The 12,565-nt window shown below is 38.8% G+C and overlaps 1 non-coding gene across 1 annotated transcript; it reads left to right on the forward strand.

Moving 5' to 3' along the window:
* Positions 1–2,029: 2,029 nt before the first annotated feature.
* Positions 2,030–2,088, forward strand: MIR7370I (microRNA mir-7370i). Its single transcript, NR_127627.1, has one exon. It is a non-coding gene; the product is annotated as a microRNA mir-7370i (primary transcript).
* Positions 2,089–12,565: the final 10,477 nt, after the last annotated feature.

The raw sequence follows: 12,565 nt of genomic DNA on the forward strand, positions 1-12,565 counted from the left end.
CTTGTTTCTTTATCCAAAAATGGTTTTCTTAAATTATTCATTTCCTGTTTTGTCAGCTTTAGCAGTTTTTATTTTTGTAAATAATAATTTGTCCCAATTTAGCTATATATAGTATAACCTAATAGTATACTTAATTTCATTTGTATGATTATCTTACTTCCTTTTTCATTTGTACTTTTGCGAATATGCATTTTTCTTCTCTCTTTTTTAAAATAGGGTTCCTAGTGTTTTGTGAATTTTGTTAATGTTTTTAAAAAACAGTTCTTGGTTTTAGTTATTAATTAAATTGTTATTCTCTGCTCTGTTGTTATATGTGTGTGTGTATTTACATATTTTGTTTTTCTTTGTTAATGTTGATTGGCTGAATCCTATAGGTTTTGATATGTAATATTGTTGTCTTTGTCTTTTTGTTATTCTTTTATTTTTCTAATTTCTTCAATTCAATTATTGTTTAATTTGTTATTTTTCATTTTCTATTTAGTTTTATAGCTATTGCTCATGCTTTGTACCAGTCGGATGAAGGATGCTTTTTCTAGGACTCTTGGTTTTACCCTCCTATCAGTGGCACAGTGCCTAAAGTCCTTGTCTGGCCATGTTTCTCCCTGTTTAATATTGCTTGCATGTCTTCTCATTGCCCCTAGGATATGTCCTTGGGTATTTAATTGAAAAACTCTTTCTAGTCTGGCTCCTGCTCGCCTTCCTAAGTTTATTACTCTTCTTTACACACTCTACATTCTAGCTTTTTATTTAACATTTCTTACAGACAACATCCCACCTCATATCTCTGTGTTTTTGCACAGTACTCAATGCCCAGAATGCACTTATTCTCCATAGACTCCCTAGCCCCTTCCAAGGTTCAATGTAAGAGCCACCTCCCACAGGAGTCGTCTCCTGATCCTTAGTTGTTAGTACCCTCCCCTCCTCCAGTACTTTGTATTTACTTTATAAATATGTTGCATTATTTATAGGTGTACATTTTTTCCTACTCATAATGATGTTAGATTCATGAACACAGGGACTGTGTGATTTTTGTTTTTGTACCTTCGGTACCTACCATGTATTAGGCACTTATTAACAAAGTGCTAAATAAATACTTAACAAATTGAATGTGGTAGCAGTTTAATTCCGTTTATTGCATTATGATCTGAAAAATACAGTATGGATAATTCCGGCCTTAGGAAATTATTCAGAGCTAGCATGTGATCCATTTGGAGAGCACTTGACATATATTTAAAAGAATGGATATACTTACGGTACTTTTTTCTCTCTTTCTCCCTCTCACTGGTAGAGAACTCCCAGGATAAAAACTCTCTCTGTGAATGCAAATTGGTAACTGTTCTACAAACTTACAGTCTTAAAAAGCTGCCGGTAGCATGAGAATTTAAGTGACTTGCTTAGGGTCACACAGCCAGTATGTATAAGAAATGGAACTTGAATTCACAGTATCATGACACTGAAACTAGCTCTCTAACCATCATGAAACGCGTTCTTTCTCAACATCTTTTCATTCCAAGAAATGTAAGCAGTTCAAATGTGTGATTTCTTGATTGTTCCCTTTTATGTATTTTGATTCATCGGTTTATAATTTTTGCTCAATAGAATGTAAGCTGCTCTGGGGGCAGACTGTTGGATTTTTGCTTTGGTATCCCCAGCCACTAGCACAGTGCCTTACGTATAGGAGGCTATTAATAAATGCTTATTGTTGAGATGAATCGATTGATCTGAGTATTCATTTCTTGGGAATGTTATGGAGGGAAGTCATTCTTGAGGTATGGGATGGACTAGATGACCTCAGAGGTATCTTTCAGTTTTGACTTTATGCTTCATAGCAGGAACTCCTGCTCTGTGTGGAAGATGGGCTGAGACAATGCCTGGGATCCTTTCAAGTTCCTGGAGTCTGTGATTGATTTCTTTAACCAACTTTATCCGGATGCTCAGCAGTCCTGAAGGCCACAATTGGTTGACTCAGAAGATTGAGCATGACGAATGCAAACTCATATATCTTTCTTCGATCCCTTCCAGTTGCTCCTTTCACACCAGATGCTCCCTTTTGTGAATTCTGTAAAAAGGGATATCCTGTGTGAAAGGAGTTGCTAGGGCCAAATCCCTCGGCAGGAAAACTAAAAAGAGGCAATGATACCACTGCGAGGAGAATCCTAGAATTTACTTCACGACCTCTCCAATGAGTAGTCACAACATCATGACAATATCATCAGCTTATGCTTGAAGACTTCTAGTGAGAGCTGGCTCCTTACACTTTGGGAAATGTCTGTTAACGTCAGTAATGTAGAGTCTCCATCGACTGTTGTACTTCTCCTAGATTTTGTTGTACTTTGGTATTGTCTTACTTTCTGTTATCGTAGTCATTGTTTATGTGCTGTTGGCTTGGTTTGTTTCAGTCTGTAATAAGTCATTCTCATATTCCTTTGAATTCTTGATGTTGTCATTCCTTCTAACACAACGGGTTCATTACATTTACTTACCACAATTTAATCAGCCCTCCCTCAAGTGCTGACAAGTATGAAATTTGTTTCCAACTTTTTGTTATCACAGATAGTGCTGCTTTGAATATTTTTGTACATACGAGACCTTTCTGCCATTGGTCTCTTAGTAGTGGAACCTCTGGTTCTAAGGTTATGACCACTTCAGTAGCTTTTTTGGTTCTGAATTGTTTTCCAGAATGGTTAGAGCAGCTCCTGTTTCTTCTGACAATAAAGTAATCTGTCCATCTTTCCAGCCTCCCCCAGTACTTTTTCCTTTAAAAAATGTTCCAAAGGTTCCAAATGATCCAAAGGAAGCAAGAAAAACAAAACTCCCTTTTGCAAACATGTATAGTTAAGCAGTACAAATTCCCTCATTAGCCCGTGTCTAGAAAATGTTTCATTCTGCTCTCTGATCCCATCACTTCTCTATCAGGAGCTTGTTTCATCATGAGGACTTGGGAATTATAATTAGTCATTGTGTGGATCACAGTTCCTAAGATTTTCCGAGTTGATTGTGTTATCATATCAATTATTCTCCTGGTTCTGTTCACTATCAGTTGATATAAGCCTTCCCAGGTTTTCTGTTTTTCATCATTTCTTACAGTACAGTAGAATCCTGTCACATTCACAGCCCATCACTTGTTCAGCTTTTCCCCAATTTCCCGTTCTTTGCCACCACAAACAGAGCTCCTATATTTGTACATAGCGGCCTTTCCCGCTTTGATCTCTTTCAAATTTAGACATGGTATCACAGGGTCAAAGTTGGAAATATGCTGGTAAATGTTTAACAATTGCCTTCAGAAAGGGTATACCCAATGTATACCCAAGCAAGCTTAATCTGTATTGTTGACATTTTCTCCATCCCCTTCTTAAGTTTAGGTAATCCCCCCAAAATCAAGCCCGTCTTGAATTGCCTTTGTCCCTTCTTTCCTAGAAGTTTACCACAGAGGGTCTACCAGACATTCTGGGCACCTTCCTCACATTTTTCTGAGGTTGTCAAGGGTACCAGTCCAGCTCTGGCTGTCCACCTCTCATGCTTTATTCTTTTTCTTGTCTTTTTTAAAGTGATAAATAATTTAAAACTTGTCTAATTTATGTTAAGCATTTTATATATGCATAATGTTTATGTAACTCTAAATGATAGTTTCATTTTCTACTAAGAGGCTACTAGGATTAAATATCATATTTTCATATGAGAAATAATCTTAGAATTGGGACCGTTCCCCTGCTTATAAGGCCTTGAAGTTAATATGCTTGCCTTAATTTTTTTAATTTATTGTTTATATTTTATTTTATTATATTTTTATTTTAATAACAAATTTCCATCTAAGTTTTCCAGTTATATGATCCAAATTGTCTCCCTCCTTTCTTTCCTCCCTCCCAGAGCTGGCAAGCAATTCAATCTGCCTTATACATATATTATCACACAAAACACATTTCCATATTATTCATTTTTGAAGCGAATGATCTTATAAAACTGAAACCCCAAAACATATATCCAAATAAATGAGTGATAAATCGTATGTTTTATCTGCATTTTGACTCCAACAGTTCTTCCTCTGAATGTGGATAGCATTCTTTTTCATAAATCCCTCAGAATTGTCCTGGATCATTGTATTTCTGTTAGTAGCAGAGTCTATCACATTTGATCAGTCCATGATGTTGCAGTTACTGTGTATAATGATCTCCTGATTCTGTTTATTTCACTCTGCATCAGTTCACACAGGTCTTTCTGGCCCTTTCTGAAATCATCCTGTTCATCATTCCTTATAGCAAAATAGTATTCCATCATCACCACATATCACAGTTTGTTCAGCCATTCCCCAATTGAGGGACATCCCTTTAGTTTTCAATTCTTTGCCACCACAAAAAGAACAGCTATAAATACTTTTGTACAGACAGGTCCTTTCCCATTTTTTTATCTCTTTGGAATACAGGCCTCATACTGGTTGTACTAGATCAAAGCATTTGTATTGTTGTAGAGCCCTTTGGACATAATTGCAAATTGCCCTCCAGAATGGTTGGATCAATTCACAATTCCACCAGCAATGCATTAATGTCCTGACTTTGCCACATCCCCTCCAGCATTTATCATTTTCCTCTGCTGTCATATTGGCCAATCTGATAGGTGTGAGGTGGTACCTCAGAGTCGTTTTAATTTCCATTTCTTTAATCAAGAGGAATTTAGAACATTTTTATATGATTATTGATAGCTTTGATTTCTTCATCTGAAAACCATGCTTTATTCTTGCTAAATTGCCAGCTCATCTTTTCTGCAATCCTTGATGATGTCTTTCACTTCTCTCCTTTAGAGTTCCTCATTTTCACATCCTATTCACATATTCACAGCCTATTCACATCCATAGTATTCCTCTTAGTTGCCTTCTGGGTGACACTCATTTTTCGTTCTTCAGAGACAATGGTAGTCCATGTCTCAATTCCATCTAACATCACTGGTTAGAATATTAGTATTAAACAGATGAACCTTCACTTTTATGAGAAGTGTGGAGTCAGAAAAGGAGCCTTGCAGTTTGCCAGAGAGTCAATCCTGCTTTCCTCTTCCTGTTCAACTCTGGCCCCAACTCATTGTCCATCTGTACTGTGTATCCCAGTTATATGTACCAGTGGGCAAATTCTGCAGGATGTCCATCCAAGTGAATGTTAAAATGTGATCAAAGACATCTTAAAGACATATTTTGATGCCATTTTTATATCACTGACTCCAATACTTCCTTATAGAATTCTCCCCTATAATTAATATAGTTGAGCAAAATAGATCAAAATACCATGTCTAAAGACGTCTCTTTGTCTAGAGATGGAATACCTACTTGGCTAAGTCTTTCGAAATCGTAGCCCTGAATTTTTTTTTCTCAACCATTTGCTTTTTTCCTTTTGAATTCTTCTAGAGCTCTTATTTCCACACGGATTTCTATCTTTATTTTGCTTTCTAGAGTCAGGGTAGGAGATTTTATCAGCCTAGCTTTATTAAAACAATAAGCTTATTATGCTGGAGTCAAAGAAAAGTCTCATGTTCCATTTTAAATTCTGCTTTGGGGAAGTATATAGAATTATTATTCACTTAACACAGTGCCTGAGTTCCCAAGTTAGGGACTTTCCCAGCTACTGGACAGAGACTAGGACCTTTGCTTTATCTTAAATCCTGTGTACATTTCAACTAGGTATATCATCTCCCCTTAACTCCCTCTGTACTTTACCCCATGTGCTAACAAACAAAGCACAATAATTTCTGTTTTATGTAGGAGAAAAAATCATAATAAAAATGTAAAGTGTAGTAAAGAAACATGTCAGAAGGGGATACGAGGTAGTGCCAAGTTAGGAAGAATGAGGGGAGAATTGGAAAGAGAGAAAACTCAATCTGACTGGGCTCCTTGGAGAAGGGTCTTTCACTTCCCGAAAGTGAGCTCTTTTTTTTTTTCTCCAGAGCCAAGGCGGACTGCCAAGGCAACATTCTATGTTCAGTCCCTTGTCCTGGACTATACACTTCAAGTTGTTCTCAGGGACCACATTGTTATAGCTGCCAATCGAGGCCTAACTGCCCAGTCATGTCCATCAAGTCACACAATGTCCAGGCTGAAGAGGCTACTCTTTTATACACTGGACTGCAAATCCTAGTGGTCTATGAAGCTAGTCACTGGAGACTCGCCTTGCCTGCAAATCTGCCTCCCTCCCAAAGGCACTATGTTCTCATTCTTTTAATGAGTTTCCAAATCACTCTGGAAGTGCTTGCAGTCATCCCATTATAATTTAGTGGGAGTGGGTCTTATTATTGCTGTATCACTCTTCTCGTTTGGGATTTTTGCACCCATTTTACTCCATAATATTTATTCACGGAAGTAAGGCCTCATTTGGTCTTTTGACTCATTGGAGGCGGGCATTTCTGATGGTGTTTCAGCAAGGTCTTTTCTTTCCCTTCTTGTTGATATTTTTAACCTGGCACAATTCTTTCTGTTTAAAAAAATGAGAGGGAGTTGGGCTTAGACATGGCCTCTCATTCAGCCATCTTGTTGGAAGTTCCAATTTAGACTTTAAGAAAGACTCATACAAGAAATGGACAGTCTCTGGGCTCCACTGATAGGCAAACAATTTTAAGAGATCTAAAGGGAAGCACGTACCACTCTGGGTGAATCCCAACCCCTGTCCTTTAGGATTTATAGAAGAAGTCACATGTAATAAGAAGGCACTGCCGGAAAGAATACACATGACATTACAAATCAACTGTGTGTGTGTGTGTGTGTGTGTGTGTGTGTGTGTGTGTGTGTGTGTGTGTGTAGAAAATGGAAGGAAGGGCTTGGTGGTAATGGAAAATGACTACAAAGTCAAGCACAGTCATGTAAGCATACTATTATCAGGAGTGCTCAAATTCAGAATGATCTGAAGATGCTGAGGAAAGCTAAAAACAACAAAGCCCATATTTTAGCTATGTGTAGGACAAGAAGTTTCAAGAAGGGATGATAGTGCAGAGAGAAGGTATCAACCGTTATTTTGTTTCTGTTTTCTTTGCCAAGGGAAATATCGTTTGGACTGGGAACGTCAGAACAAAGATAGGGAATGGAAGTGTGAGAGCACAGAGTGTCCCCTCAATGAGTTTCAGTTATCAGGCTCAAATGAACTATATTGAAAAATCTTGGTGGATATTGCACAGCAGGTGCTCTAATAGATACTTGTTGGTGCTGATGTGGTTACTGAGTCTCTATTGGTGAACTCTGAAAGATTATGAAGAATAAGAAAAGAAAAAGATGTAAGAACAGAGAGCTTTGCTATCTGAATTCCCCATGCCTTGTATATAGTAGGTGTTTTGTCGGTTCTTGTTGAATGAATGATTGGTAGCCAAAGAGCAAGTGTTTTTCTGCCTATCAAACCAAGAAAGAGAGTGGAGTCTGCAGACTGCAGATCTATAAAAAAGACTTTGCTGGCAAAATCCTTCCTTCCTTCTTTCCTTCCTTCCTTCCTTCCCTCCCTCCCTTTTTCTCTGTCTTTCTCTCCCTCTCTCTCTCTCTCTTTCTCTTTCTTTCTTTCTTTCTTTCTTTCTTTCTTTCTTTCTTTCTTTCTTTCTTTCTTTCTTTCTTTCTTTCTTTCTTTCTTTCTTTCTTTCTTTCTTCCTTCCTTCCTTCCTTCCTTCCTTCCTTCCTTCCTTCCTTCCTTCCTTCCTTCCTTCCTTCCCTCCCTTTTTCTCTGTCTTTCTCTCCCTCTCTCTCTCTCTTTCTTTCTTTCTTTCTTTCTTTCTTTCTTTCTTTCTTTCTTTCTTTCTTTCTTTCTTTCTTTCTTTCTTTCTTTCTTTCTTTCTTTCTTTCTTTCTTTCTTTCTTTCTTTCTTTCTTTCTTTCTTTCTTTCTTTCTTTCTTTCTTTCTTTCTTTCTTTCTTTCTTTCTTTCTTTCTTCCCAAATTTACCAGCCTGTCATCCCCATTAATTTAAAAAGCAAGATAACCAATCTCTCTTATTCTGGTGAGAAAATCAAAGTGATTTTATATTCCAAAACAGATTTGATATTTAATAGTCAGCTACCAATAAGTTATCAACAAAAACACAAATAATTTTTTCCCAGGATAAAGTGATTCCTATTTCATACCATTTAGTTTCAGAGTACTGGGTTATAAGTCAAAATAGCATGATTCTGCAGACAGCCTTTGAGACCTAGAGCATATTAAGAAAGTACTAAATGGATGGTTAGTGATCCCCTAGAAAAGGAAGTGGTGATCACAAAGGGTTGATGTGGCTTCGTCCAGAATGGGTCCTGCCAGACTAACCTCATTTCCTTTTTTGACAGTGGTAGTTCAGAGGAATATAGATACTTTACCCAGATTTTAGCAAAGCATTTGATTTCTGGAGTCAATGTGTCTTTTCTTTCACTTGGTACCTTGTCTTCCCTGTTCAGAAGTTATGTGCTGTTTTCTTGTATTATTTCTTTCATTATGGCATTCAGGTTCTTTGATTTGCCATGTTCTTTTGGCAGCCCTATAGTCCTTAAATTGTCTTGATGGTCCTGTCCTTGAGCTCAACAACATATTTTGCCTTCCAGTTTTACTGGTTTTTTATTTCCCTTCATTCATATTGTCCTTTGCTTCTCTGTATTTACATTCCCAGTAAGTTATCATCCCTCCTTCTGTTTCTTTTGGTGAGGCTTGCCACTACTGATTCAAGTTGGTTGATGATATTCAATAGTTACTGTGGTCAAAAAAGTTCATTCCCCTGTGGTCAACCAGCCTCCCCAACCTATTTAAGCTTATTCTTGAAGCTCTTCCTGCTTGGTAGAACCTGCCAGAACTTATATCCAATCAGTGGAGTCTTTGAGAACTTAGTGTCATCTACATGCCATGATGAGGGACTGGAGAAAAACTTTAATAGCATATTTTTGTACATATATAATAAATATGCTTGACTTTGTTTCCCCATGAAACTGAAAGAAGCAAGATATATAAATCACAAAATCGGGGATTGTCTGAGGTCTCACTTCTCTCATTTTGATTCTTTTAAACTTCTTTTTTGTATTTATACCTTTTTTAGTTTAAGGATTAGCTTTTTAGACATGTACATCTCTTGTCCACCCACCTATTCTAGTCTTGTTTCTCCTTTTGCCTTCAATACTAAAACCTGCTAATATTGGCTTAAAAAACTCTTTGGGACATCTGGATCATAATCTTGTGAAGAATATTTGCCACATTTGGAACTATGCCCAAAGGGCACTAAAAGACTGTCTGCCCTTTGATCCAGCCATAGCACTGCTGGGTTTGTACCCCAAAGAGATCATAAGGAAAAAGACTTGTACAAGAATATTCATAGCTGCGCTCTTTGTGGTGGCAAAAATATTGGAAAATGAGGGGATGCCCTTCAATTGGGGAATGGCTGAGCAAATTGTGGTATATGTTGGTGATGGAATACTATTGTGCTCAAAGGAGCAATAAAGTGGAGGAATTCCATGTGAACTGGAACAACTCCAGGAAGTGATGCAGAGTGAGAGGAGCAGAACCAGGAGAACATTGTACACAGAGACGGATACACTGTGACACAATTGAATGTAATGGACTTCTCTACAAGCAGCAATGCAGTGATCCAGGACAATTCTGAGAAAGAATGCTATCCACATCCAGAGAAAGAACTGTGGGAGCATAAACTCAGAAGAAAAACAACTGCTTGATAACAAGGGTTGATTGGGGTGGGGGGGGGCAACTGGGTAGCTCAGTGGATTGAGAGCCAGGCCTAGAGATGGGAGGTCCTAGGTTCAAATCTGGCCTCAGACACTTCCCAGTTGTGTGACCCTGGGCAAGTCATTTGACCCCCATTGCCTAGCCCTTACCACTCTTCTGCCTTGGAGCCAATACACAGTATTGACTCCAACATGGAAGGTAAGGGTTTAAAAAAATAACAAGGGTTGATGGGGATATGACTGGGGATGTAGACTCTAAAAGATCACCCTACTGCAAATACTAATAATATGGAAATAAGTCTTGACCAATGACACATGTAAAACCCAGTGGAATTGCTCATCAGCTGGCTGTGGGAGTGGGGAGGGAGGAGGAAGGAAGGGAGGGAAAGAACATGAATAATATAACCATGGAAAATATTCTAAATTAATTAATTAAATTAAATGTTCAAAAAAAAGAATATTTGCCACATTCTTCCCATTTGGTCTCTACTGGAAGATCTGTTCAGGTCTGCATACCCTAAATCACATTTACTGGGTAATTGTCTCCATTTTATTTTGCCTGTGTGGATGTAGCTCAAACCCTCCCATTTGTATATTCACTTATGTCTACATGCTGAAGGAAACAAGAATCTCCATGTTTTCAAAATCCCTTCTTTCTTCTGTACCCACTGAAAAATATACCTGCCCACAGAAAGTGTGAGAGGTGTGGAGTCAACATGTCTTCATGTAAGTTTTGGAATTATCACCACAATCAAAATGAGTTTGATCATATTATGATGCTGGTGTTGAGAAAACTGGATCCATCATCCAATCTCCATGTTAAAGGCTTTTTGTTAGAACAACTCTGAATGTTGCAAAGTGCTTTAAATACCCCGTCTCATTTGATCCCTCCAATAATCCTGTCTATTAGAGGCTACACAGAGACTAGTGAGCCCAATGAAAAACCTGTGACTAAGAGAGGCTAGACGGCTTCCCCGCTGACCACCCAGCTAGCCGATAAAGGTCAGAGGACGGATTCAGACCTAGGTCAACCTAACACCAGGACCACGTCTCCATTCGAGCTGCTCCTGTCTCATATAGTGAAGAAGCGTCTATGTTGAACAACTGAGCCACTGTTTGTAAAACTCAGGAGTTTCTCTAGCTTTCTTTTCACACCTAACACCAATTCTAATTGGCTGATGTGATGGGCTGACCATTGGCAGCTGTATCATCTCACCACTACGCTACGTGCAGGTGTATCTTGTTCAAACATGTTCTCACTAGTGGGCTTTGAAGGTAAGATGGCGAACTGAAGGATTCTCTGCATCCATCTGTTGAATTCATTGTGTGATGGATGCAAAGTGCAGGAACAATGATTTCTAAATGGTATTCCCTGCTGGAAGAAATGCATCTTTGTAAAGCATGCCCAGGAGATAGTTTGTCAGATGTTGTTAACAAGCATTCAGAATTTATTGACGGTGTTTTAAGCTACTTCCCATTTACTAGCAGCTCTCCCCGTGAGGCTTTACTGTACTTCATTCTGAGGGTGTTCTTGGATTCATTTCCCGAAGCTCTGAAGACAAAACCTGCTTATTTTCTAGTACTGACAATTCTTCCAGCAAAGGAATGTCCACGCGATCCATCACCTATCAGATATGGAGATTTGGCAAAAGGTATCACCCAAGTGATGATTATGTCCTCTCGGAGAATAGGATATTTGCCACTCTTAGCTTTGAGAATTACACAAAGAATCTCACCAGTTAGTGAACAGTCGTAGAACCACACTCGTGTCAGACATGCTGTGTCTCTGCTGACAGATTCTGTAATCTTTGCTGCCCAAACCACCAGCCCGGCTTCTTAGATTAGCTCTTAAAGCCATCATCAAGGGGAACATGCTTGTGGAGAAGGAGGGGCCTTCCATCTCTGTCACCGTCAACACCAGCTACCACTCATGAGCAGGTAAGCCCAAGAGTCTCCGGAATGGGGTCAGTGTATTTACGGTTTTATGTAGGGGTTGGTTGGTTTTGTATGAGTGTGCCATTACAGCAGTGACCAATATGGAAGTGTGTTTTGCAGGATAATCAAAATAAAATTTAAAAAAATTTTTAAAGAATGGTAGTGTCCCATAGATCATGAGCTTTACTTCTAACGTGGTTCCTGCTGTCATCAACCCATGTGGTACTCGCTACAGCTACTAAAATCCTAGAAAAGAACATGCTTTCCACAGAAGTCTCACTCTACCAAATGGTTCATCATCAGAAATTAATATGGGGAGGGGGGGCAGCTGGGTGGCTCAGTGGATTGAGAGTCAGGTCCAAAGATGAGAGGTCCTGGGTTCAAATCTGGTCTCAAACTTCCCCTGGGCAAATCACTTACCCTCTATTGCCTAGCCCTTACCTCTCTTCTGTCGTGGAACTAATACACAGTATTGATTCTAAGGCAGAAGGTGAGGGTTTTTTTTTTAATAAAAACCCTCACCTTCTGTCTTGGAGTCAATACTGTATATTGGCTCCAAGGCAGAAGAGTGGTAAGGGCCAGGCAATGGAGGTCAAGTGACTTGCCCAGGGTCACACAGCTGGGAAGTGTCTGAGGCCAGATTTGAACCCAGGACTTCCTGTCTCTAGGCCTGGCTCTCAATCCACTGAGCTACCCAGCTGCCCCCAGTGAGGGTTTTTAAAAAAAGAAATGGATGTGGTTTAATCAGTGGAAATGACCTTAAATCCTAAAGAAGATACATTCGCATCTGCTTCATCATTGTACCCTAAAGATCATAAGACGTTTCCATCTGATTTGTGGCTAATCTTTCCTACACTTATTGTCTCTCCAATTAGATGGCAGTTCCTAGAGAAACTGGTTTATTCTTATATTTGTATCCCCAGCACTTAGCACAATGTGAAGTGATTAATACATGTTTTTCATATTCTTTGTCAGTTTGATAGG

The sequence above is a fragment of the Monodelphis domestica genome, chromosome X, assembly GCF_027887165.1.
Source record: "Monodelphis domestica isolate mMonDom1 chromosome X, mMonDom1.pri, whole genome shotgun sequence".
NCBI lineage: Eukaryota > Metazoa > Chordata > Mammalia > Didelphimorphia > Didelphidae > Monodelphis > Monodelphis domestica.